The sequence below is a fragment of the Triticum dicoccoides genome, chromosome 5A, assembly GCF_002162155.2.
Source record: "Triticum dicoccoides isolate Atlit2015 ecotype Zavitan chromosome 5A, WEW_v2.0, whole genome shotgun sequence".
NCBI classification, from domain to species: domain Eukaryota; kingdom Viridiplantae; phylum Streptophyta; class Magnoliopsida; order Poales; family Poaceae; genus Triticum; species Triticum dicoccoides.
The window spans coordinates 663531230-663558508 of record NC_041388.1 but is presented as its reverse complement, the minus strand read 5'-3'; positions in this window follow the sequence as shown (position 1 = coordinate 663558508).

Genomic DNA, 27279 nt, shown 5'->3' with positions numbered 1-27279 from the left:
ATCTCAGGTCAATAACCAATAGCGGAACCTGGATGCTCATATTGGCTCCTACATATTCTTCGAAGATCTTTATTGGTGAAACCGCATAACAACATACGTTATTCCCTTTGTCATTGGTATGTTACTTGCCCGAGATTCGATCGTCGGTATCATCATACCTAGTTCAATCTTGTTACCAGCAAGTCTCTTTACTTGTTCTGTAATGCATCATGCCACAACTAACTCTTTAGTCACATTGCTTGCAAGGCTTATAGTGATGTGCATTACCGAGAGGGCCCAGAGATACCTCTCCGATACTCGGAGTGACAAATCCTAATCTCGATCTATGCCAACTCAACAGACACAATCAGAGACACCTGTAGAGCATCTTTATAATCACCCAGTTATGTTGTGACGTTTGATAGCACACAAAGTGTTCCTCTGGTATTCGGGAGTTGCATAATCTCATAATCAAAGGAATATGTATAAGTCATGAAGAAAGCAATAGCAATAAAACTAAACAATCATTATGCTAAGCTAACGGATGGATCTTGTCCATCACATCATTCTCTAATGATGTGATCCCGTTCATCAAATGACAACACATGTCTATGGTTTGGAAACGTAACCATCTTTGATTAACAAGCTAGTCAAGTAGAGGCATACTAGGGACAATCTGTTTGTCTATGTATTCACACAAGTACTAAGTTTCTGGTTGATACAATTCTAGCATGAATAATAAACATTTATCATGATATAAGGATATATAAATAACAACTTTGTTATTGCCTCTAGGGTATATTTCCTTTAGTCTCGCACTTGCACTAGAGTCAATAATCTAGATTACATAGTAATGATTCTAACACCCATGGAGTCTTGGTGCTGATCATGTTTTTCTTGTGAGAGAGGCTTAGTCAACGGGTCTGCAACATTCAGATCTGTATGTATTTTGCAAATATCTATTAAAGGAAATATGCCCTAGAGGCAATAAAAAAGTTATTATTTATATTTCCTTATATCATGATAAATGTTTATTATTCATGCTAGAATTGTATTAAACGGAAACTTAGTACATGTGTGAATACATAGACAAACAAAGTGTCCCTAGTATGCCTCTACTTGACTAGCTCATTAATCAAAGATGGTTAAGTTTCCTGACCATAAACATGTGTTGTCATTTGATGAATAGGATCACATCATTAGAGAATGATCTGATGGACAAGACCCGTCCGTTAGCTTAGCATAATGATTGTTTAGTTTTATTGCTATTGCTTTCTTCATGACTTATACATGTTCCTATGACTATGAGTTATGCAACTCCCGAATACCGGAGGAACACCTTGTGTGCTATCAAACGTCACAACGTAACTGGGTGATTATAAAGATGCTTTACAGGTGTCTCCGATGGAGTTTGTTGAGTTGGCATAGATCGAGATTAGGATTTGTAACTCCATGTATCGGAGAGGTATCTCTAGGCCCTCTCGGTAATACACATCACTATAAGGCTTGCAAGAAATGTGACTAATGAGTTAGTTACAGGATGATGTATTACAGAATGAGTAAAGAGACTTGCCGGTAACAAGATTGAACTAGGTATGAGGATACCGACGATCGAATCTCGAGAAAGTAACATACCAATGACAAAGGGAATAACGTATGTTGTTATGTGGTTTGACCGATAAAGATCTTCATAGAATATGTAGGAGCCAATATGAGCATCCAGGTTCCGCTATTGGTTATTGACCAGAGATGTGTCTCGGTCATGTCTACATAGTTCTCGAACCAGTAGGGTCCGCACGCTTAACGTTCGATGGCGATTTGTATTATGAGTTATGTGATTTGATAACTGAAGATTGTTCGGAGTCCCGGATGAGATAACAGACATGATGAGGAGTCTCGAAATGGTCGAGAGGTAAAGATTCATAGATTGGAAGGTTATATTCGGACATCGGAATTGTTCCGAGTGATCCAGGTATTTTTCCGGAGTACCGAGGGGTTACCGGAACCCTTGGGGAAGTTAATGGGCCTTAGTGGGCTTTAGTGGAGAGAGGGAAGAAGGGACACGAGGTGGTGCGCCTCCCCCTGCCCAAAGCGAATTGGACAAGGTGTGGGGGCGTGGCCCCCTCCTTCCTTTCCCTCAGATGGAAGAAAAGAAAAGGGGGTCGAATCCTACTTGGACTAGGAGTCCAAGTAGGACTCCCCCCTAAGCGCCCCTCCTGCCCGTCGGCCTCTCTCCCTCCCTCCTTTATATACATGGCCAGGGGCACCACAATAGAACAACAAACATCTCTTAGCCGTGTGCGGTGCCCCCTGCAATGTTTACCAACTTGGTCATATCGTCGTAGTGCTTAGGCGAAGCCCTGCGCCAGTAACTTCATCATCACCGTCACCATGCCGTTGTGCTGACAGAACTCTCCCTCGTCCTGAACTGGATCAAGAGCTCGGGGGACGTCATCGTGCCGAACATGTGCAGAACACGGAGGTGTCGTACGTTCGGTATTTGGATCGTGAAGATGTTCGACTACATCAACCGCGTTACTAAACTCTTCCTCTTTTGGTCTACGAGGGTATGTGGACACACTCTCCCCTGTCCTTGCTATGCATCTCCTAGATAGATCTTGCGTGATCGTAGGATTTTTTTTGAAATACTATGTTCCCCAACAGTGGCATCCGAGCTAGGTCTATGTGTAGAAGTTATATGCACGAGTAGAACACAAAGAGTTGTGGGAGATAATAGTCATACTGCTTACCACCAATGTCAGTGTCAAAACCGGCGGATCTCGGGTAGGGGGTCCCGAACTGTGCGTCTAAGGCGGTTGGTAACAGGAGGCGGGGGACACAATGTTTACCCAGGTTCGGGCCCTCTCGATGGAGGTAATACCCTACTTCCTGCTTGATTGATCTTGATGATATGAGTATTACAAGAGTTGATCTACCACGAGATCGTAGAGGCTAAACCCTAGAAGCTAGCCTATGGTATGATTGTATGTTGTCCTACGGACTAAACCCTCCAGTTTATATAGACAACGGAGGGGGCTAGGGTTACACAGAGTCGGTTACAAGGGAGGAGATCTACATATCCGTATTGCCAAGCTTGCCTTCCACGCCAAGGAGAGGCCCATCCAGACACGAGACAAAGTCTTAAATCTTGTATCTTCATAGTCCAACAGTCCGACCAAAGCATATAGTCCGGCTGTCCAGAGACCCCCTGATCTAGGACTCACTCAGTAGCCCCCGGACTAGGCTTCAATGACGATGAGTGCGGCGCGCAGATTTGTCTTTGGCATTGCAAGGCGGGTTCTTCTCCAAATTCTGAATATCTGCTGAGTAGTGTCCGGCTCCCCATAAATGTTGCACTTCTTGGCTTCCGCGCCCAATAAGGGCTATCTTCCATGTGTCGAGCGAATGCAAGGAGCCAGGGCATTTTTACATTCGCCACCCTAGCCATGTAAGTAAACTGTCTATTTAAGAGACGGGGATTCTTAGATCCAGACCACACCATCCTCCCACGGCGAGTATCCATCGGAGCACGCTCGAAAAAATCCATTCCAACATGGCCGGCCATCGCAACTCCTCCTCCTCCTCCCTAGCCCTATGCCCGGTGACTGGGAGAAGTGTTCTGTCCCGCACAGCCAATTAGTAGAGTTACAGACCCAGGGATTTCTCCCTCCAGCGTATATGGTCCCCGTTCGAGCCGGGCTCGCCACATATAATGGCGGGGAGCAAGCGGAGAGCTTCCCCAATCCCTCCAAGGGGAAGCGGGTATGCCTTGTCCCTTATTTACTAAGGGGACTTGGATTTCTAATACATCCGTTCCTCCGTGGGCTCCTGGAGTTTTATGGCCTCCAGTTGCATAATTTTACCCCGCTTCCATATTACACATCACTGGTTATGTTGCCCTTTGTGAGCTGTTTCTGGGCTGCGAAGCTCATTTCGAGCTGTAGAAGAGGCTATTCTGCCTTGTGCCCCGCACACAGAAGGGGTCAATATATCAAGTAGGCGGAGCCGAAATATGGCGCATCGTCGGGACCAAATACATGTCTGGTACCCCGAAGAAGACGTCCGAAGACTGGCCTTCGGAGTGCTTTTACATGGAGGACGTCCCCCTTCCAGATCCTATTCGGATGGGTCTTCCCGAGTTCGACAATGCCCCTTTGAAGAAACGCCGAAGCTGGCGCCCACGGAGCCGTCGGGAGGAAGATAACAGAGAAGTCCTTTACCTGATGGGCCGGATAAAAGTGCTGGCTCAATCAGGACTGACAATAATCGAGGTTATGTCAATATGTATAATGCAGGGTGCAGCCACTTCAATATCGAGGGCACCCCATGTGGCGCTTTAACGGGGAAGATGATGCCACCCGCTACGGGCGTAAGGGACCGGACTCAGTTGCTGCTCTAGCAAAAATTCTGTCCGATTTGTTCAAGGGAGAAGAAGAGGAGTTCATCCGCATTAAGCCACGGGATGGACTCTCCATGTACAACCCCCCAAGTTGGGTGAGCTGTCACTTTTTACTCCCAACCTTCCCGCATTCTTCGTCATAAATATTCACCTTGCCGTTTCATGGAAGAAACTGCGAAAAGCCGTAAGGGAGGTCAACAGCCCACCTCCACAACCGGAGGACCCTTAGCGGGCCCTCGATCCCGGACTCGAAGAGGATCCGGACATATTTGTGGAGCTGATTGATAGGACATTCTATCAATTGAGCTGCGGTGATTCCATGGTGGCCATCATAGCTGACTATCCTTGGCTACTCCCTGCATCGCATGTAAGAAAAACCGGAGTCCCAACTTCCGAGAAGGATCCCCTTTTACGCACTTCACCTACCGTACACATATGGTGTTTTACCGGGAAGGCCCTTGGGACGCCATGCCGAACCAGCAGTGACTCGCCAACAAGGGACACCGAAGCTGGGTAGGCTAAAAAGGAAGGTGGTCAGGACTATGACGCCGGCGTAGAGGTATGATACAGAACCTCGCTCCGTGGTTGTCATCTTTCTTAAAATATAATGACGTCCATGTTTCCTAGTAGGAAAAATGCTCGTCGGACTATATCCGGAGAGGTTGCCGATCACGCCTCCACCGGTCGGGCTCCAGGGCCGGACATAGAGGCGGAAGCTAACATGCGGCGAACTCCGGATGCTCCTCCTACAGAGGATGCGGATAGACTATCCGCTACAAATTCCAAAGTGGAGAGTGCCATGAATCACAGGCATCGCCGGGCCATACTTCGTGACGCTTGTTTCTCCGAAGAGGCGTTCGATGCCTTCAACTCAGGAGACGCGTACATCCATGCTGCTTAAGATGGTCTTGCCAGAGCCACGGACCAGTATGTAAAGCATATACGGGTAAGAAAATCTGACGATTATGTATATCAGTAGCCCCTGAGACTTGAAACAGTTGCCACAACTAATTTAAGGATCATTATTTGTGTAGGTTCTTACAGAGAAGAATACCCAATTGTCTCAAGAGCTGGAAGAGTGCAAAGCCGAGCTACGGGCCGCGGTTGCCGCGTTGAAGGAGTCCGAGAAGGCCCCCCTCTGGTAACACTTGTTTCCATTGCAAAGAATGACAGGTACCAGATAGTATGCGGCATGCATGCAAATCTAACAATAGATGTTGCAGATGACTCTAGAGTGAATCCGGAGGCCCTGCCGGAGAATGCGCAACATGCTAATCGACAACTAAATGCTGGCGAGCGCGTGCTTACGCGGGTCAGGCAGGAGAAAAATAATCTCCAGGACGCCAATAGCCAGCTGGGTGTGGAACTGAAAGATATCCGGGCCCAGCTTGCGGACTCCGTGAAGGAGAATAAGCGGCTTCGACGCGACATTTTCAGTAAGTGCTTGAACGAACTTTTGAAAGAGTTCGGCGAAGAAGACGGCTAACAGAGTTATGTCTGCAGCTATGCTGACGGGTCGTCCCGCGGAGGAGATGCCTGGGTCTGCGGGTGATCTTCTACCAGAGCTCTCACAACTGCACGAACAAATTCGGCAGGTGATGCAGGGTATCGCCCAAGCCTTGTGGCCATCCGCCTCCCCGCCAGGAGGCATGGGGGAGCTTATAGAGAAGCTCAAGGGAGCGCAGTGGCGCTTCCGATTATGGAAGATATCAGGCTGCCGACAAGGTGCAAGGGAAGACTGGGCTATGGTGAAGACGCGATATACCAAAGCTGACCCAAACCACATGGCCGAGGTCGGACCTGTGGGGCCCGATGGGAAAGAAATCCCCGTCAGTTTGGTGTATGACCAAGTAGAATTAGCTGCAAAGTATTCCCAACAGGATTGTAGGCTTGACAGCCTATTGGATGGTATAGAAGAAGAATTTAGTCAGTCTTAGTGATTGTGTACTTTAAGTGACATATATAATTTCCCTAGCCGGATTGTAAATCATTTGTCATGGCGGACCTTTTCGCTTCAACCTCTGGACCCGATAGTCCGGAGTGTATCCGAATACCCGCTCGGTTATGTAAAAACCGGGGTATGCATGGAAACCAGGCGTAGGGGTCATAAGTGCTTGAACAGACAAGTACCCAACTAGCTATGTTATATTACATGGATAGTAAGAAACATCTTCCAGGGAGAATAGTTCCGTTAAGGGTTCCTTTCCCTGGGTACGCATGCCCTAATGTGCATGTCCGAACTGCGCAAACAGACGCAGGCTATAAACATCTGGGGGCATGTATCAAAATAAATAAAAGTCATCTTTTGTTCACCGACCGAATATTCCCTTAAGAACTCTAGCTTTCGGCTTCACCCAGTCTGAGGTACACATCCGACTGACCCTGCAGTAACAATCGCAGAGGTGCTTCCCTTATGCCCTAGCCGAATTAACGGGAGCATAGGTCATAAATACAAGAGCCAGGCAACCCAGCTTGGCCAAAACTTAAGTCATATCGATGCATATAATGGCGAAAAAAGGTACACGTGGAAGAATAACACATGTGTGGGGCATAAAGCCCCAAAAAATAGTTATATTAAGCTTCTGTATAAGAAGCCCCCAGGTATAGTGAGCGCGGTTAGCGCGTCAAAATTGTGTAGTCAAGACACATGTTATCCTTTTAAGGCCTTGAGGAGAAGAAAAAAGAAGAGAGAAAGAGAGAAAAGACAGATAATGGATATGCAAAAAATTGACGGGGGTAAGGAGATGAACATAGAGTCCGGCACTAGGCGTAGAATCTTTGGAGTCTGGCTGCATTCCATGGGTTTGGCTCGAGTCGAATGTCCGATGCATCCCGTAGACGGTACGCTCCACCGGTCAGAACCTGGTCAATAATGAAGGGACCTTCCCATTTGGGCTTGAGCTTGTTCTTTTTCTTCTCCGGCAGGCGCAAAACTAGTTCGCCAATGTTATAGGTTTTGGCCCGTACTTCTTTGCTTTGATACTTTCGAGCCTGTTGCTGATAGAATGCGGAACGGGCTTTTGCCACATCGCGCTCCTCCTCCAGGGCGTCCAAACTGTCCCGCCAATCGAGCTCGGCCTCTTTTTCTTCATACATGCACACTCGAGGTGAGTCATGAATTATGTCGCAAGGCAGAACCGCCTTTGCACCGTACACCATAAAAAACAGTGTGTATCCGGTAGTGCGATTCGGCGTGGTCCACAGCCCCCATAGTACGGAGTCGAGCTCCTCTACCCAGTGCGTGTTTGATTCCTTTAAGGACTGCACTAATCTGGGTTTGATGCCACTCATGATAAGACCATTTGCTCGCTCGACTTACCGTTAGTTTGCGGGTGATAGACAGAAGCATAATCGAGCTTGATGCCCATGTTGCTGCACCAAAGTTTTACCTCGTCGACTATAAAGTTCGTGCCGTTGTCAGTGATGATGCTGTGGGGGATGCCATAACGGTGTACAACCCTAGATATGAAGTCTATCACCGGTCTGGATTCAGCCGTTTTAACGGGTTTGGCTTCTATCCATTTGGTGAATTTATCCACTGTCGGTGTCAAAACCGGCGGATCTCGGGTAGGGGGTCCCGAACTGTGCATCTAGGCCGGATGGTAATAGGAGGCAGGGGACACAATGTTTTACCCAGGTTCGGGCCCTCTTGATGGAGGTAAAACCCTACGTCCTGCTTGATTAATATTGATGATATGGGTAGTACAAGAGTAGATCTACCACGAGATCAGAGAGGCTAAACCCTAGAAGCTAGCCTATGGTATGATTGTGTGTTGTCCTACGGACTAAAACCCTCCAGTTTATATAGACACCAGAGAGGGTTAGGGTTACACAAGGTCGGTTACAAAGGAGGAGATATCCATATTCGTATTGCCTAGCTTGCCTTCCACGCCAAGTAGAGTCCTATCTGGACACGAGACAAAGTCTTCAATCTTGTATCTTCATAGTCTAATAGTCCGGCCAAAGGATATAGTCTGGCTGTCCGGAGACCCCCTAATCCAGGACTCCCTCAGTAGCCCCTGAACCAGACTTCAATGACGATGAGTCCGACGTGCAGTATTGTCTTCGGCATTGCAAGGCGGGTTCCTCCTCCGAATACACCATGGAAGAATTTGAATACAAGGATATTGTCCGACCCTGCAAAATAAGTTCCACATACCACCGTAGAGAGAATAATATTTTCGCAAATCTAATTTGCTGACTTGTTTTGGCAGCACGACGTTATGTCATGGCCCGGTGATTATTCGAACCGTTTCCTTTAACTAGCCCCGCACATAACACAAGGCAGTTTTTCGACACGTCTTGTCAAAGCAGAGATCATGTCCCCTTATTACGGGATTCTCATCAATACGGGCGTGGGTAACCCAACCGCGCCATCGATTATGGCGCTTGGCGGATAAGCGAGTTTTACCAGGAAAGTAGGGACGCTTAGTTTCGTCCGCCCATATAAAGGGATAAGGATTCACCTTTCTATCCACGCCTTCTTCCTCCTTTGCTCATCCGTTTTCGCACACTCGAGCTCTAGCGCCCAAGTCCGCACTTCCCACCTCAACCTTCTCCAACCATGTCCGGAGCGGGAGGTAGGTGGATGGTCTCCTCCCTCACGGATGGAGACATCAAGAAGGTGAGGAGAGCCGGATACCAGGCCGACGACATCGCGCACCGGCTCCCAGATGAGGGGCAGCTCATCCCCACCCCCGGGCCCCATGAGAGGGTAGTGTTCCTCGCCCATTTCCTCCGCGGACTGGGATTCCCTCTCCACCCATTCGTCCAGGGGCTCATGTTCTATTACGGCCTGGATTTCCACGATCTGGCCCCAAACTTCATCCTCAACATCTCGGCGTTTATCGTTGTGTGCGAGGCCTTCCTCCGCATCAAGCCCCACTTCGGCTTATGGTTGAAGACCTTCAATGTCAAGCCGAAGGTTGTGGGCGGCCGCCAGGCAGAGTGCGGAGGCGCCATGGTGGGCAAGATGCCCAACATAACATGGCTCGAGGGATCCTTTGTGGAAACCATAAAGGGGTGGCAATCGGGGTGGTTCTACATCACCGAGCCATGCGACCCTGAATGGGCATCGACCCCCGAGTTCCGATCTGGCATCCCCACGCGGCTCACCTCCTGGAAAGAGAAGGGCCTGTCCTAGGGTAGTTCGGGAGAGCTGACCGGACTCCAAACATGTATTCAGAACATGGTGAACAAGAAGCCCAAACTCGTCAACATGGTCTAGGTCATGCTCCACCGCCGAATCCTCCCGTGCCAACAACAAGAGTTCAACTTGTGGGAGTTCGACCCGGTGCAACACCGAACTCTGAACAGGCTCTTCGGCACAACTCACAAAGATGCCAGGAGGGTGCTGTTCAAAAGCGCCGAGGTTCCCCCTCCCATTACTGAGGATCGCGGATTCAGCACGAAGCGCCAAGCCAGTGCGGTAAGCTGCTTTACCTTTCACAGGATACTTATTTTTTATAGATTGACTCCGTGCGGGATCTAAACTCCCGTACCTTTGACAGGACTGGCAGGAGATGGCCGGACAGATCGACTATCCAGCTCCTTTGCCTGAAGGCCCAGCAGACGCTCTTATGGCGAAGATGCTGATTCCAGCTCCTTATACAGTGCCGGAGAAGACCAAGAAGGCCAAGGGAACCCGAAAGAGTTCCCGACGCCAGGCGTCGTCGGACTCACCGTCCAATGACTCTGTGGCGCACTCCTCCCCCGAAGACGAGGAAGAAGAAGAAGATGCTCCCCCTCCGGCTAGGGGAGATAAGAAAAGGAAGGCCGCCCCAACTGGGGGGCGAAGGGTCCAAGAAGGGAAGGACTCTCCTTCCGGACAGTTCCAGCGCTGCTGACGAAGGCGAAGACGAGTGGTTGCCCAGGGCCAAGCCCCTGGGGAGATCGTAAGTATTCGGATACCAGAGTAACTCATAGCATTCCTTTGTCGTACTGTTTTCCCTAATGCCGAACATAATTATGAAGGCCGCTACGAGCCAGTATCGATGTATCATCGGATGGCTCCCTGGGCTCGTCGGACATGGATAGTGATCCAGTCCCGACCGCCACCTCCCCTCATCCTGCCGACAACGCCGAGGTGCTATCTGAAGAGGCACCGGATCGAGGGGAGACAGTCCTGGAGGCGCCTCAAGGTGACCTTCCGGACTCCGGGAGCCGAGGGGATGGGGCCCCTGAGAGCTCCAAGTTCGGCCCTCAGCCGAACACCGCGACGGAACCTCCAGTGGTTCCGGGCTCGGGCAGGCGGCCTCCTTCTAAGAGGGGCAAGACGCCTGTGCCTATGACCTCTGTCCATCCAGCGGCGCCGGACAATCTGCTGGAAGCGCTTCGCAACACTTACATCGACGAGGAGCACCGTACTATTATGAGTGCGGTGGTCCAGAAGGTTTAGTCCGCCAAGAGCGGGTTGACTGAAGCCTGTGCCAGCCTTCTAACAGGCTTTGAGGTAAGTGTTTTAAAATGTAGTAGAAATATTACCACATAGACAGTAGCCCCTGATGCTTTGTTCGGTGTTCATAAAGAAAAGCCGAACAGAGGATCAAATAATATCGCATGAGTCTAATATAAGTATGTCAATATGCATATGCAGGCTTTGCTGCTGGCGTCCGCCGCACTAACTGTGGAGGTCGCCGTACTGAAGCAGGACCTCGAGGGGTCCAGGAAAGAGCTCGGCCTTGTCAAGAGGCAGCTTGAGGAGAACAAGGGTAAGTAATACCCTGTCTATAGATATGTATATTCAAAAGAAGACGCGATTGCAAAATGACAGGATCATCGTATATTCGCCAGGGGCCACGACCGAGGTGGCGACCCTGAAGCAAGCGCTAACCAAGGCCGAAGATAACGTGGCCAAGGAGCGCACCGAGCGAGAGAAGCACGAGGCTCGGGTGGGCGAGGTGCAGCAAGAGCTCCAGGCTCTCGTGGCGAAGCACGAGGCGTTGGAGCTTGACTCAAAGACGCGGGAGTCTGAGCTTTCCGCGGCCCTCGAGAGCGCAAAAAGTGCCAAGGCCGAAGCCCAAAGGGCCCCAAATCCGGAGCTCTCCAGGAGCATTCGCATATTTGCCCCGCAGCGTGTCCGATGCCGCACAATTTTACCAGGCCGAGGATGGAAGCTCAACGGAGAAGCTATTCTGGTCTCAGTATGCTGAGGCCGAACACCCGGTGCCAATGAGCGACCAGCTGAAGCAGATGGTCGAGCTACATAAGGCGGCCAATCGGGCCATGAAGGGCTTTATAGTCCGGCTGTGGCCTAGCGACGCCCTTCCGAACAGCTTCTTCGGCCTGGTGAGGCGGCTTGTGGATGCCTGCCCGCGGCTGGAGGTCGTCAAGCGATCTGTCTGCATTGAAGGTGCACGCCGGGCTTTCGCCCGTGTGAAATTGCAGTGGGTCAAGCTAGACGCCGTGAAGCTGATCAAGGAGGGGCCGCCGGAGGGCAAGGATCACCGCCACCCCGAGATGTACTACGAGGGTGTTCTGCCGGGTGCCCGTCTCATAGCGGACGAGTGTTCAAAAGATGTAATATTTGAGTGAGACTTGCTTGTTTTATCCTGTATGTATGAAAACTTGTTTCATATGCGCTATGCAACGCTTGTTTGAATTTAAAATATTACCTTCTATTTGGCCATTTATCCAATCTGAGAGATGGCTAGTCCTCGGCTTCTGCCCCCATGCCATGAGTGCTGGGGTGTTCGGGATAAACCTGAGCACTCTTGTTCCCATGTTTGGGTCCTTCAAGGGAGGTGCTCAGCACAGCGAACAAGGCAACCGGACTAATAATGCTTTATCACTCTCACTTAGCCATAGAATTCTATAATTTTAATTTTCGGCGAAGCCCGTAGTATTCGGAAGGCCGAATTTGTGGCGCGATACACGCCTTTAAGCCAGATAGGGCCGGCCCCTCGCTCTAAGCGGCATAAGTCTTTAGGGACTCGAAAACCTCACCGAAAAGTGACCAGTCTCTCGCCTTATCATGATAGTCAGTTTTAGCTTTCTCTACTGAGGTGCTGAACCCAGCAGAACCGGGGCACAATCGCAGTAGTTCTCGTAGCGCTACCTTAGCCGATAGAGCGGAACGTAAGGTACCAAAACATAGGAGCCGGGCAAACCCAACATTTGACCAAAGACATGATTCAGAGCTGATGCATATAATGCTATAAGTTCGGGGTGCCGCACTTGTGAAAGTGTTCGGACTTTTCACACCATATTGTGGGGTACGTAAGCCCCTGGTGTATTGGCCGTACCAAAGTGTATGGTTGCAAGGCATCATATATATATATATATATAAACAAGAATGCAATAATAGTCAGAATGTCATGCATTGTTTATTCAAAAAATTGCGTTAAAGCAGAGTGATACAGATAGTGTGATAAGCAAAGAGTAGGACTATGTCCCTTCCAAGGGCAAGCTGAGGAATGATATTAAATCGAATATTTCGCTCGTTACTGTAATCCACCTGGGAATTCCATGGTATGACGTAGCTGTCTGCCTCCTTGGTTGCTGCATCATGTGTTCGGCAATAGTGCTGCCGGACAGTGTTTCCAGAGATTAATGTCCTGAAAAAAAGAAAAATTGACCAAACGGGAAGCCCCTAGTGCGGTTTAAGCCGCGTCTTGGGGCGTGCCGCAGTTGTGCCCCCCTCCCCACCTGTGCCCATGGTATTTTTAATGCGTAATTATGTACGCGTGGCACGAGTTTCGCCGTTGGGCTGGGATTGGGGTGGCCACCATATTGCTATGCGAGCTCCGATAGCGCCAGGTGGTCTATTTGCCGATTGCTCCAAGCGCGCTTGAAGGTGTCCGGGCTTTGAAGCGCCGAACTGGTTGATTGCCTTGAGAGGCTGCTTTGCGCTTCTGCTGCGAGGGCCGCCGTGTGCTCCTCTGTTCGGAGAGAGCGCTCTGTGTTTCCATTGACTGTAATAACTCCGCGAGGTCCTGGCATCTTGAGCTTGAGGTATGCATAATGCGGTACCGCATTGAATCTAGCAAATGCAGTTCGCCCGAGCAGCGCGTGATAACCACTGCGGAACGGGACTATATCGAAGATTAACTCTTCGCTTCGGAAGTTATCCGGGGATCCGAAGACCACTTCCAGTGTAATTGAGCCTGTGCAATGGGCCTCTACACCTGGAATGACGCCTTTAAAGGTCGTTTTTGTGGGTTTGATCCTTGAGGGGTCTATACCCATTTTGCGCACCGTGTCTTGATAAAGCAGGTTCAGGCTGCTGCCGCCATCCATAAGGACTCGAGTGAGGTGAAATCCGCCAATGATTGGGTCTAGGACTAGTGCGGCGAATCCACCATGACGGATACTAGTGGGATGGTCCCTGCGACCGAAGGTGATCGGACAGGAGGACCAAGGGTTGAACTTTGGGGCGACTGGCTCCAACGCATATACGTCCCTGAGCGCACGCTTCCGCTCCCTCTTGGGGATGTGGGTTGCGTATATCATGTTCATCGTCCGCACTTGCGGGGGAAACCTCTTCTGTCCTCCGGTGTGCGGCTGCCGGGGCTCCTCCTTGTCATTGCTATGCGGCCCCTTGTCCTTGTTTTCGGCAATTAACTTGCCAGCCTGCTTGAACACCCAACAATCCCCTGTTGGTGTGATTGGCTGGCTTGTCTGGGGTGCCGTGTATTTGACACGAGCGATCGAGTATACGGTCGAAGCTGGACGCACCCGGCGTACTTTGTTTGAATGGCTTTTTCCGCTGACCGGGTTTAGAGCCTTTGAATCCGGCATTGACTGCCGTATCCTCGGTATTTTCGCTGTTAATGCGGCGCTTATGTTTGTTGCGACGTGACCTGCTATTGCCGTCCTTGGTATCAGAGGTACCATGGTTCTTTGATATGTTATTACTGCGAGCCAGCCAGCTATCTTCTCCCGCACAAAAGTGGGTCATGAGCGTCATGAGAGCTGCCATAGATTTCGGCTTTTCCTGACCAAGGTGCCGGGCTAGCCACTCGTCTCGGATGTTGTGTTTGAAAGCCGCTAAAGACTCTGCATCCGGACAGTCAACTATTTGATTTTTCTTTGTAAGGAACCGAGTCCGGAATTGCCTGGCCGACTCTTCTGGCTGCCGAATTATGTGGCTCAAGTCATCGGCATCTGGTGGTCGCACATAAGTGCCCTAAAAGTTGTCGAGGAATGTGGCTTCCAGATCTTCCCAAAAGCTAATGGAGTTCGCTGGCAAGCTGTTAAGCCAATGCCGTGCTGGTCCTTTGAGCTTTAGTGGGAGGTATTTGATGGCGTGTAAGTCATCACCATGGGCCATGTGGATGTGGAGGAGGAAATCCTTGATCCATACTGCGGGATCTGTTGTGCCGTCGTATGATTCAATATTTACAAGTTTGAAACGTTCTGGGAATTGATGATCCATTACTTCGTCTGTGAAGCATAAGGGGTGTGCGACGCCTCTGTATTGGGCTATATCGCGAGGCAGCTCGAATGGGTCTTGCCCGCTGTGTTCGGCCCGACCGGATTTTCTTTTACTGTATCCGGCATGACGTTTATCGTCTCGCAGAGTTGTGCGCCCTCGTGATCCGTAGATTGATCTTGCATGCTTTGCTTTGTCCTCCAATATGTCTCGTAGGTCTGGCGTATCTCCCCATGCCTTTTTATTTGAATGGCGTCAGGGTGGAGGCTGAATTTTTGGCTGGAATGCCTCTCTATCGCGGCCATGAGGTGGCCGATCAGCCGTATCATACGCTTCTTCCTCCAGTCGGGGTAGTAACCTGCACTTTGGGTAATTCTTGGAGGGGCGCTCGAGTTTATATTCCTCGGCCGTGAGGACTTGAGTCCATCTGTCAGCTAGCAGATCTTGATCAGCTTGAAGCTGCTGCTGCTTTTTCTTCAGGCTATTTGCCGTGGCCATAAGTCGGCGCTTGAAGCGCTCTTGTTTGACGGGATCAACTGGTACGGCGAATTCATCGTCGTCGAGGCTTGCCTCGTCTTCGGAGGGGGCATGTAATTGTCATCCTCCTCCTCTCCGCCTGCCGCTCTCTCAGGAGGGCTGGCTCCTCCATCCCCCTGCTCTAAATCTTGCTGGAGGGGATTGTTGTTGTCTTCAGCACTATCCGGAGTGTTATTATCTCCTGTGCCGGTATCACCACTTTTGCTTTGGCGAGACTTAGAGCGGCGCCGCTGACGTCGGCGCTTGGGTTGCTTCTTGGAGGGGTCATCTTCCGTTATCTCGTCGCCGTTGCCTTCTTTGGGTGTATCCACCATGTATATGTCATATGATGAGGTGGCTTTCCAGTGCCCTATAGGCGCTGGTTCATGTTCGTCTCCTACATCGTCATCCATATCACCGATGTCTTCGAAGTCGAAGTCGAGCATGTCGGTTAAATCATCGACATTGGCTATGAAGTGGGTGGTGGGTGGGCGTCGAATTTCTTTGTCGCCCGCATCCCAATCCCATTGGCCATAGTCCGGCCAGGGCTCTCCTGACAAAGAGAGAGACTTTAGTGAATTCAGAATGTCGCTGAAGGGCGAGTGCTGAAAGATATCCGCGGCGGTGATTTCCATGATTGGTGCCCAATCGGATTCGATTGGCAGGGGCGCGGACGGTTCGGAGTCCGGAAAAGAGTCCGACACCTTGGAGTCACGGGCTTCGCAGAGGATTAGGCTGGTGTTCGGCTCGATCGCCGTTGAGACTGCAGCCCCTGAGGCGGTGTCTAGCCACCCATCCTCGATTGGCGCAGTTGGCTCCAAGCTAAGGGTCGGAGCTGATGCGGGCGCGGCCTGTGGGGTACTGTTCGGTGGCAGAGCTAGGTCATACCCATTGTGACCGTGCAGCACGCCCGGCTGTGGCTCGAATCCGTCGAAGATCAAGTCTCCGCGGATGTCGGCCGTGTAGTTCAAACTTCCAAATCTGACCTGATGGCCAGGGGCGTAGCTTTCAATCTGCTCCAGATGGCCAAGCGAATTTGCCTGCAGTGCAAAGCCGCCGAACACGAAGATCTGTCCGGGGAGAAAGGTCTCACCCTGGACCGCATAGTTGTTGATGATCGGAGGAGCCATCGGGCCTAAAGGTGACGACACAGAGGAACTCCCAATGAAAGCACCAATGTTGGTGTCAAAACCGGCGGATCTCGGGTAGGGGGTCCCGAACTATGCGTCTAGGCCGGATGGTAATAGGAGGCAGGGGACACAATGTTGTACCCAGGTTCGGGCCCTCTTAATGGAGGTAAAACCCTATGTCCTGCTTGATTAATATTGATGATATGGGTAGTACAAGAGTAGATCTACCACGAGATCAGAGAGGCTAAACCCTAGAAGCTAGCCTATGGTATGATTGTATGTTGTCCTACAGACTAAAACCCTCCGGTTTATATAGACACCGGAGAGGGTTAGGGTTACACAAGGTCGGTTACAAAGGAGGAGATATCCATATCCGTATTGCCTAGCTTGCCTTACACACCAAGTAGAGTCCTATCCGGACACGAGACAAAGTCTTCAATCTTGTATCTTCATAGTCTAACAGTTCGACCAAAGGATATAGTCCGGCTGTCCGGAGTCCCCCTAATCCAGGACTCCCTCATCCACCATGACCAGTAAGAATTTTTTTCTTATGGGTTCCCCCTTTAAGGGGTCCGACCATATCAAGCACCCAGAACGCAAAGGGCCAAGTAATGGGGATTGTTTGGAGAGTGGTAGGCGGCATATGGCTTTGGTTTGCAAAAAGCTGGCAACCGACACAACGTTGGACCAGATCCTGTGCATCTGCTCGGGCCGTCGGCCAATAGAAACCTGTACGGAAGGCCTTGCTTACAAGGGCCCAGTCTGCGGCGTGGTGGCCGCCGAGTCCAGCATGGATTTCTGCCAAAAGCTTCCGCCCTTCCTCTTCGGAGATGCACCTTTGAAGGACTCCGGTAGTGTTTTTCTTATAAAGCTCTCCCTCATGGATCTTGTAGGCTTTAGATCGCCGCACTATGCAGCGTGCCTCATTTTGGTCCTCGGGTAGTTCCTGCCTGGTTAGGTAGGCCAGGAATGGTTCTGTCTACGGGGCGATGACGACCATTATCACGTGGGCTGAAGATGTTATTTCGACGGCAGAGCCTCTAATTGTGTCAGAGTGTTCGGTATCTTGTGTTGTGGCCAGGTCCGGACTATTGTTACCGGTGTCCCCTTCCCATACCATGGATGGCTTAAACAACCTTTCCAAGAAGATGTTAGGTGGGACAGGATTGCGCTTAGCACCGATACGGGCGAGGATATCCGCCGCCTGATTGTTTTCCTGAGCCACATGGTGGAATTCAAGCCCCTCGAACCAAACTGACATTTTGAGGACGGCGTTGCGATATGCCGCCATTTTTGGATCCTTGGCATCTAAGTCTCCATTTATTTGAGATATTGCGAGGTTTGAGTCCCCACGCACCTCCAGGTGTTGAATGCCCATGGAAATTGCCATCCGGAGACCATGTAATAGGGCCTCGTATTCGGCTGCGTTGTTGGAGTCTGTGTATAGTATTTGGAGTACGTATTGGACTGTATCTCCAGTGGGGGACGTCATGTAACACCCCGGATGTAACTTTCCCTATTTGCACACCAACTCTTGCCGTTTCTGGCGTTAAGTTATTTTATTTTCACGGGTTCGGGTTTTGCCTCCGTGTGTTGTTGTCATTGTCATGCATCTCATATCATGTCATCATGTGCATTGCATTTGCATACGTGTTCGTCTCATGCATTCGAGCATTTTCCCCGTTGTCCGTTTTGCATTCCGGCGCTTCGTTCTCCTCCAGTGGTCATTTCTAGCTTTCTTTCATGTGTGGGGATTAAACATTACCGGATTGGACCGAGACTTGCCAAGCGGCCTTGGTTTACTACCGGTAGACCGCCTGTCAAGTTTCGTACCATTTGGACTTCGTTTGATACTCCAACGGTTAACCGAGGGATCGAAAAGGCCTCGTGTGTGTTGCAGCCCAACACCCCTCCAATTTGGCCCAAAACCCACCAAACTCTGCTCCATGTCCTAGAGCGTTTGATCACGATCGTGTGGCCGAAAACGGCACCTCATTTGGACTCTCCTAGCTCCCTCTATGCCTATATATAGGTCCTTCTCGAAAATTCCGGATCAAACCCTAGTCCCCCCTCCTCCTCCAGCCGCCGGACAAAAATCCGGACGGCCGGACGTGTCCGCTCGATCCGCCCGGGCCAATCTCGCGAAGCCACGTGGCGCCGCGCCCACTTCGTTGCCTCCCGCCGCCGCCGGCCCGCGGGGCCCGCTTCTGGCCCGCGGGGCCCGTTCCCCTCCGCCCCTCCGCGCCAGGCTCCAGGGAGAGGAGCTCCCGAGCCGCCGCCGGCCGCCTTTGCCTTGCCGCGCCGCCGTGAGTGCCATTGCCGGCCGCCGGAGCAAGCCGCTGCGCCCCGCGCCGCCACCGCGCCGCTCCGCCGCCCCGCGCCGCCACTGCGCTCCGCCGCCACCCAGCCGCCCCGCTGCCCTGCCGCGCCGCCCAGCCGCCGTCGTCGCCGACCAGCCCGCCGGCGAGCTCCGGTGAGGATCCGGCGATCCTCGGGAGGCGCGCCCCGATCCAGATCCGAGGCAGCTACAGTAACCCTAGGAGGTGTTTTTTTTGCTAACTCCCAAAATTGCAGATCCAAGTGCCTCTGTTCGGGGCCCCATAACTTTGCATCCGTAGCTCCGATTTGGGCATATAGCATATCAACATGTTAATCTCAGAGAGTACATCATTTCATTACATTGCATCATTTTCATTTGAGCTCATCTTGATGCCCGAAATGCTGTTAGAATAGGGCTACTTGAGTTAATTGTCAGATCTGTTACTCCGTTTAGCACTTTTGTCATTTTTGCCATGTTTAATGTGTGCATGATATGCCCGTGAGTTCTTCATATGTTTTGTTAAGGGTTTTGTCATATTTCCAGAGGTGCAACCCATGTATTTTTAGGATGTGTGTGGTGACTTGTGCAAGCTTGCAAAGTGGTGCACTTGCTAATTCTGTTTTCAGGGACTTAGTGATTTCACAAAGTCCTGGGATTGTTTATCTCATGATGCCATATGTTCATGTTGTTTCCTAGTGATCCGTGCCTCTTTTGAGAATGATCAGTAAGGGAGTTTTGATAATATTGTAGTGCTCTATCCATCCATGTCTTTTTTTGCAATTATGGAGCACCCTAGCTTGATTCAATCGAGCTCTACTTTTGCTTCGTTGCGAATCTGGGCAGATCGTCAACTTGTTTGCGATTTTGCCGATGTTATTGTAGTTGATCCGTGTATGCTATGCCATTGTTCTTGCCATGTCTAGCTTGAATTTTGTGCCTTATTAAGGGATGCATGCTTGTCTTGCCATGACTTGCACCGTGGTGAGTGCATCGAGCTCGTAAACATGCCTTCGTGAGTTATGTTTCAGCATGTCCCAGTTTTTCACTAAGTCTGAAAACTGATTATGTTTTTGCTATGTTTGTGTGCTTGTTAGTATTTTTTGTGATCCCTTTTGACTCAAGGTCACTAAGGGACTTTTGTTAAGCTTGTTGAGTAGCTCCATGCCATGTATTTCTTTGTCATGTTCAGGTCCTGTAGCATGTTGTTTTGTTGCTCCGAAGAGGGCTATATGATCTGAAATTCCAGACAAGTGTTAATTTCACTAAGTCTGAGATCTGTTTGTCATTTGCATTTTTGACATGCTTGTTTGAACCTGTTAATGGATGAATTGGCTGTAGCTCAGTGCTAGACTTTTGTTAAGCATCTTGTGTGCATCCCTGCCATGTATTTTGTTGTCATGGTTGGGTGTTCTAGCATGTTCATCTCATTGCATTTAGATGCCTACTTGCTGTAAATCGCAGACCGGTGTCATATTTGAATCGCTTGCCATTTCCAAACCGTAACTCCGGTTCCGGCGTTCTTTATATCGTTTTCAAGCGATTTCGTCTCATCTTTCCAGTGGCACACTTGTAATTCCAAGTTGAGGCCAGGTTCATGCATTTCCTGTCACATCTTGCTTTTTGCATCCCGCATCGCATCCCGCATAGCATATCATCTTTGCATCGTGTTGTTTGAGTTTGCACGTGGTTGATTGTATCCTTGTTGCTTGTTTGTCTTGTTTGGGTAGAGCCAGGAGACGAGTTCGCTAACGAGGAGCCCATTGAGTTTGCTTTCGAGAATCCAGTCAACTCTGACAACTATGCAGGCAAGATGATCCTACCCTCGAAATCACTACTATCTTTGCTATGCTAGTTTGCTCGCTCTTTTGCTATACCATTGCTACGATGCCTACCACTTGCTTGCAAGCCTCCCAAATTGCCATGTCAAACCTCTAACCCACCATTGTCCTAGCAAACCGTTGATTGGCTATGTTACCGCTTTACTCAGCCCCTCTTATAGCGTTGCTAGTTGCAGGTGAAGATTGGAGGCCGTTCCTTGTTGGAACATCTTTTATTTACTTGTTGGGATATCATTATATTGCCTTGTTATCTTAATGCATCTATATACTTGGTAAAGGGTGGAAGGCTCGGCCTCTCGCCTAGTGTTTTGTTCCACTCTTGCCGCCCTAGTTTCCGTCATATCGGTGTTATGTTCCCGGATTTTGCCTTCCTTACGCGGTTGGGTTATAATGGGAACCCATTGATATTTCGCCTTGATTAAAGCTTTTCCAGCAATGCCCAACTTTGGTCTTACCATTTTCCACCTAGCCTCTTTTTCCCTTGGGTTTCCGGAGCCCGAGGGTCATCTTATTTTAAACCCCCCGGGCCAGTGCTCCTCTGAGTGTTGGTCCAAATAGAGCCACTTGCAGCGCCACCTCGGGGAAACTTGAGGGTTGGTTTTAGTTGTACGTAGTGTTCATCTGAGTGTGCCCTGAGAAAGAGATATGTGCAGCTCCTATCGGGATTTGTCGGCACATTCGGGCGGTGTTGCTGCTCTTGTTTTAACCTGTCGAAGTGTCTTGAATTACCGAGATACCGAGTCTGATCGGAACATCTTGGGAGGAGGTCTATTCCTTCGTTGACCGTGAGAGCTTGTCATGGGCTAAGTTGGGACTCCCCTGCAGGGATTGAACTTTCGAAAGCCGTGCCCGCGGTTATGGGCAGATGCGAATTTGTTAATGTCCGGTTGTAGATAAATTGAACCTTAATTTAATTAAAATGAATCAACTGAGTGTGTTACCGTGATGGCCTCTTCTCGGCGGAGTCCGGGAAGTGGACACGGTGTTGGAGTAATGTTTGAGCAGGTTGTTCTCTAGCTTCTCGCTCGTGCTTTGCCTCCTCTTCTCGCTCTCTTTTGCGAATAAGTTAGCCACCATACTTGCTAGTAGCTTGCTGCCGCTCCACTCATATTTTACCTTGCCTTACCTATAAGCTTCAATAGTCTTGATCGCGAGGGTGCGAGATTGCTGAGTCCCTGTGGCTCACAGATTACTATTACACCAGATGCAGGGCCTGATGATTCTGCTCCAGGAGACGCGTACGAGCTCAAGTGGGAGTTCGACGAAGACTCTCAACGATACTATGTTTCCTTTCCCGACGATCAGTAGTAGTGCCCAGTCGGAGGTGAACGGGACCGTTGTCGCATGTTGGGTTCTCTTTATTTTGGCGCCGTAGTCGGGCCATGAGTGTTTGGATGATGTAATGTTATTTATGTACCTGATTGACGTGGCGAGTGTAAGCCAACTATGTTATCTCCCCTTTTATTATTATATTACATGTGATGTTTGTGAAGATTGCCTAACTTGCGACATATGCCTTCAATGCGATTATATCTCTAAGTCGTGCCTCGACACGTGGGAGCTATAGTCGCATCGAGGGTGTTACACGTCAGGACGACGCCAGCCCCCAGACCAGCCATCATTTTAGAGCCGTCAAAGTGCATGATCCAATTGGAGTACGCGCCATACTCTTTAGGGAGTTCCGCTTCTGTCCACTCGGCGACGAAATCGGCCAGTACTTGCGACTTAATGGCTCGCCGTGGTCTATATGTTATGTCGAATGGAAGGAGCTCGATACCCCATTTGGCAATCCGGCCCGTGGCATCGCGGTTGTTTATTATGTCATTGAGTGGTACTTCTGAGGCCACCGTAATTGAACACTCTTGAAAGTAGTGTTGTAACTTCTGGGATGCCATGAATACCACGTATGCTATCTTTTGATAATGTGGGTACCGTGATTTGCATAATATACTAGCTGAAAGATATACATAATATACTAGCTTTTGAAGTGGGAATTTATGTCCGTCCGTCTCTCGTTCGACGACAAGCACTGCTCTTACAACTTGGTGAGTTACCGCTATATATAACAACATTGGTTCGCCGACATTTGGTGCGGCCAAGATTGGTTTGGTGTCTAGGATGGCTTTTATTTCTTCCAATCCGGCCGTGGCTGCGTCCGTCCACTCGAAGTGTTCGGTGCGCTGAAGAAGGCGATAAAGGGGGAGTGCGTTTTCCTTAATCGGGAGATAAAGCGGCTTAAGGCTGCCAGACATCCAGTTAACTTCTGGATTTGCTTGAGGTCAGTTGGGATAGCCAACTGCGACAGAGCTCGGATTTTAGCCGGATTTGCTTCAATTCCTCTACTAGAGACGATAAAGCACCGGAGCTTTCCGGCAGGTACGCCGAAAACACATTTTTTCCGGATTGAGCTTAATGTCGTATGTTCGGAGATTGTCAAACGTGAGCCTCAAGTCGTCTATTAAGGAGTCGATGTGTCTGGTTTTAACGAGCACATCATCTACGTATGCCTCCACTGTTTTGCTGATCTGCTTTTCCAGACATGTCTAAATCATGCGTTGATACGTTGCGCTGGCGTTTTTGAGCCCGAAGGGCATTGTGTTAAAACAGAAGGGGCCATATGGAGTGATAAATGCCATTGCGGCTTGATCGGACTCCGCCATCTTAATTTGGTGGTAACCGGAGTATGTGTCGAGGAAGCACAATGAGTCGTGTCCTGCGGTGGCGTCGATAATTTGATCGATGCGAGGGAGGGGGAAGGGATCCTTTGGGCAAGCCTTATTAAGGTCCTTGAAGTCGATGCATAGGCACTAGGATTTGTCCTTCTTTGGTACCATTACCAGGTTTGCTAGCCAGTCCGGATGTTTTATTTCTCTAATGAATCCGGCCTCCAGTAACTTGGCTAGCTCCTCTCCCGTGGCTTGTCGCTTAGGTTCGGAGAAACGCCGAAGAGTCTGCTTAACCGGCTTGAATCCCTTTAGAATGTTAAGGCTATGCTCGGCCAGCCTGCGCGGGATTCCTGGCATGTCTGAAGGATGCCAGGCGAATATGTCCCAATTCTCGCGCAGGAACTCCCGTAGTGAGGCGTCTACAGCGGGGTTTAACTGTGCCCCGATGGATCCTGTTTTTGTGGGGTCCGTTGGATGGACTTGGAATTTGACTATTTCATCCGCTGGTTTAAAAGAGGTGGACTTGGATGTTTTGTCGAGTATCATGTTGTCCCTGTCCACTCTGGAGCGCAGCGCAGTTAATTCCTCCACCGCAAGGGCTTCTGATAATGCCTCGAGGGCCAGTGCGGCTGTTTTGTTCTCGGCGCGGAGTGCTATGTCCGGATCACTAGCTAGAGTGATGACTCCATTGGGCCCGGGAATTTTGAGCTTCATGTACCCGTAATGGGGTATGGCTTGGAAGATCGTGAATGCCTCCCGCCCTAGAAGGGTGTGGTATCCGCTACTGAACGGGGCCACTTGGAATGTAATTTCTTCGGACCTGTAATTCTCCGGAGTGCCGAATACCACATCTAGTGTGATTTTCCCAGTGCAACGTGCCTCCCGACTAGGGATGATTCCTCGGAAGGTCGTGCTGCTTTGCTCAATACGGTTTCTGTCTATTTCCATTTTTTGAAGAGTCTCCTCATAAATGAGGTTTAATCCGATGCCGCCATCCATGAGCACTTTAGTAAGCCAAAAGCCATCCACAATTGGACCGAGGACCAAGGCGGCTGGTGCTCGAGCTGTTCGGAATTTAGGTTCGTCACTGGCATTGAAGGTGATAGCCGTGTCGCTCCATGTATTTATTGCTGCCATGTGGCAGACTTCGGCAAGGCTGCGGAGTGCTCGCTTATGCCTATTATTTGAGGCGAAGGTCTCAAAGACTGTCAATACTGTATTGTTATCCACGGGATGGTGCTCTACGGTGTTTTGAATGAGGAGATCCTCACCGCTCTTGGCCACCTGCCGAAGTACCCAACATGCTCTAAGGCTGTGTGTTGGTATGGTATACGATGTACTATGAATTTTGCAGGGCCCGTTAAGCCATCCCTCCAATACAGTCCCACGCCCTATAGTGGGCTTTTGCTTCTTTGTAATTGAGTCGAGCGACTTATGAGAGTGCACCCTTTTAGTTCGGACTGGGGGTTTTGTCAGAGCCGGATTATCCCAAAATTTTGTTTGGGTTTTCCAGGCGCTTTCCATCACACAGTACTTCCGTACTATGGCCGCCAAGTCAGCGAACTGTGCAATGTCACGGCGACTTATGGTGTTGAGGATTCCCTTGTCCGTGCAATTGTTGCAAAAGAACAAAATTGCGTCTTCCTCGTGACAGTCCTTGACCTTGTTCATTACAAGGAGGAATCTGGCCCAATAGTGATGTACTGTCTCTTGGGGCTCTTGCCTAATGTGGGAAAGATCGTTTATATCTGGGTGGGTGTGTGGATTTAAGTCCAGACCTTGACCCAATCTGAGACCCCTGGGCGGGGGAGTTTCCGATCTTGGAAGTTCAGGCTCTGGGATGTTGCCCCGCAGGTTCGGCATGCAGCCTGATTCTAAGTTCAGGGTTAGGGCGATGTCCTCCCGTGGATGGGTATCCGGCTCGGAGAGCTCGGGAATCCGTACATAGTTCGTCCTCGAGATAGTGGAAGAATCGCCGCATTGCTCCTCCACCACCGCTATCTGATGGGTGACCGGCGGAGAGTTAATCTCCCTTTGGTCGGGTTTAAGCCCAATCCGATCATAGTCCGTGGCGACTCCCAGAGTGGCGATGCGATCTAAGAGCTCGTTCAAAGAGGATAGCTCCATTGGATCCATATGCTCGGTGAATTTCAAGCCGATGTGGAGGCTATTTTCGATGACCCGAGAAGTCATCGTCGGCACAGCGGCCGAGCGGGCGGTCCTGAGGAAGCTGCCTAGTCGGAGAGTTTGGCCTACAGCCAGGGCTCCCCCAGAGGTGATGTTGTTCTTGACAACGAGACGAGCCATCCCTCCTTATGATGACGACACAGTGGAACTCTCAATGAAAGCACCAATGTCGGTGTCAAAACCGGCAGATCTCGGGTAGGGGGTCCCGAACTGTGCGTCTAAGACGGATGGTAAAAGGAGGAGGGGGACACGATGTTTACCCAGGTTCGGGCCCTCTCAATGGAGGTAATACCCTATTTCCTGCTTGATTGATCTTGATGATATGAGTATTACAAGAGTTGATCTACCACGAGATCGTAGAGGCTAAACCCTAGAAGCTAGCCTATGGTATGATTGTATGTTGTCCTACGGACTAAACCCTCCGGTTTATATAGACACCGGAGGGGTCTAGGGTTACACAGAGTCGGTTACAAGGGAGGAGATCTACATATCCGTATTGCCAAGCTTGCCTTCCACGCCAAGGAGAGTCCCATCCAGACATAGGACAAAGTCTTCAATCTTGTATCTTCATAGTCCAACAGTCCGGCCAAAGGATATAGTCCGGCTGTCCGGAGACCCCCTAATCCAGGAATCCCTGAACCAACGTCTTACTTTGATTCGGCGGTATTGTTGGATGAAGCAGCCCGGACCGACATTACATGACCGCATTCATGAGACTGGTTCTACCGACGTGCTTCGCACACAGGTGGCAGGCGGGTGTCAGTTTCTCCAACTTTAGTGGAATCGAGTTTGACTACGACCGGTCCTTATTGAAGGTTAAAACAACACACTTGACGAAAAATAGTTGTGGTTTTGATGCATAGGTAAGAACGGTTCTTTCTAGAAGCCCGTAGCAGCCACGTAAAACTCGCAACAACAAAGTAGAGGACATCTAACTTGTTTTTGCAGGGCATGTTGTGATGTGATATGGTCAAGATGTGATGAGATATAAATTGTTGTATGAGATGATCATGTTTTGTAAAAGTTATCGACAACTGGCAGGAACCTTATGGTTGTCGCTTCATTGTATGAAATGCACTCGCCATGCAATTGCTTTACTTTATCACTAAGTGGTAGCGATAGTCGTAGAAGCAATAGTTGGCAAGACGATAATGATGCTACGATGCAGATCAAGGTGTCAAGACGGTGACGATGGAGATCATGACGGTGCTTTGGAGATGGAGATCAAAGGCACAAGATGATGATGGCCATATCATGTCACATATTTTGATTGCGTGTGATGTTTATCCTTTATGCATCTTATTTTTCTTAGTACGGCGATAGCATTATAAGATGATCCCTCACTAAATTTTAAGGTATAAGTGTTCTCCCTGAGTATGCACCGTTGCTATAGTTCGTCGTGCCGAGACACCACGTGATGATCGGGTGTGATAAGCTCTAGTTCACATACAACGGGTGCAAGCCAGTTTTGCACGTGCAGAATACCTGGGTTAAACATGACGAGCCTAGTATATGCATATATGGCCTCGGAACATTGAGACCAAAAGGTCAAACGTGAATCATATAGTAGATATGATCAACATAGTTATGTTCACTGTCGGTGTCAAAACCGGCGGATCTCGGGTAGGGGGTCCCGAACTGTGTGTCTAAGGCGGATGGTAATAGGAGACGGGGGACACAATGTTTACCCAGGTTCGGGCCCTCTCGATGGAGGTAATACCCTACGTCCTGCTTGATTGATATTGATGATATGAGTATTACAAGAGTTGATCTACCACGAGATCGTAGAGGCTAAACCCTAGAAGCTAGCCTATGGTATGATTGTATGTTGTCCTACGGACTAAACCCTCCGGTTTATATAGACACCGGAGG